Source organism: Cariama cristata, unplaced genomic scaffold, assembly GCF_000690535.1.
Source record: "Cariama cristata isolate BGI_N322 unplaced genomic scaffold, ASM69053v1 scaffold43324, whole genome shotgun sequence".
NCBI classification, from domain to species: Eukaryota; Metazoa; Chordata; class Aves; order Cariamiformes; family Cariamidae; genus Cariama; species Cariama cristata.
Window position 1 is genome coordinate 4165 of NW_009614412.1, and position 1408 is coordinate 5572.

Sequence of the window (1408 nt, forward strand, 5' to 3'; positions counted from 1 at the left end):
AAGTGAACACAGTGATAGTCCTCCAGTGCCCAGGGATCTGCACATCTGGGAAAGGAGGGAGTATGTTTCACAGAACCTGAGGGATTTTTCTTCCATTAATTAGTCTACATCTTTTTAGGAGTCTAGTAAGCACCTTGCTATATATTGTTATGGTATGTCACAGGTCGAGCATGTGTTCTCTGAAGAAATATTTCTGGGTTTGGCTTTGTCTGGTTTGGGCTTGGTTTTGAACTTGCTCCATGTCACCTTCATGTGTGTGACAGACAATGTTGGCTTAGTGATATTCAGAGATAGCAGAGTATACATTTACCTTTCCATCTTTTCTACTCTTAATTGTTCTTCAGTTTTCTCTTTTCCAGGTTACAAAGATATTTTCTATGTAATCATTTTTGATGAAAACTGCTCCATTCCTTTTTGTACTGTATCATTTTTGTATTGGAGGGCTGACATGATACACATGTACATCAGGAACTTCTGCCTTGATAAATTTTAGAATGAATATTGTTAATAACACTTGTTAGGTTCTCTGGGAATTATAATGGAGATTTGAGGTCTACATTTCCTTTACTTGAGCCATATTTCCCAGCATAACACGTTTATCTGTATGTCCAGTATTTCTGTATTACAGAGTATGAGCACAGTTGAGAGGTCAGCTCACCTTAATCTCTGTAGAACTCCTTTAAAAATTGTCTCATTTGTCACCTGCTTCTTTTGAAGTTTCTAGTGAGAGATTATGCATGGTGGTTGCTAGCTCAATTATTGTCTAATTGATTTCATGGGTATTTGCTGTCTGATTATAAACATCTATTATTGTTTATGTTGCTGAAATGTCCAGTAGTATCTTTTACTGACCCCTGAATTTGAAATGCGCTCTTCAGAGTGGGAACCAGTCTAAGCTCCTCTATGATGAATGTGGATTAAAAAAAAATACATTTAAAAAGCTTTTCTGCAGTCTTGTATCTTTCTTACTGTTCTTTCTATTATTTAATCATTTTTTGGCTGTACTAAGCCTTTGTCAAGATTCCCATGTGTTTGAAAAAGAATTAATCGTTAATTTTCCTCAAATAATTTCTCAAGATTTCTCAAATGCTTTTTCATGTTGTCTTATGTTTTTAGCGTGCCAGAATTTTTAATATTACTCAGCTTCTTGAAGTTTGCCTCTTTATTTCTAGTAGCTTTTTATAGACAGTAGTAGCCTTCTAGTAGTTTTTAGCCTTTGGACTGCATCCTTTTGATAGGTGGCAGAGTAACTTCTCAATTTATTGTCTTTAAAGGTTCTGCCTCAAACATCTGACTCTCAGCAGCTCTTTTTAACAAGATTTTTATAATGCAATTCTCTTTCAGAAGTGCTGGTATAGTTGGACCTCTGGTGTCTTACTACTTTTGTGAGAGTGTCAGCTACTTGTAA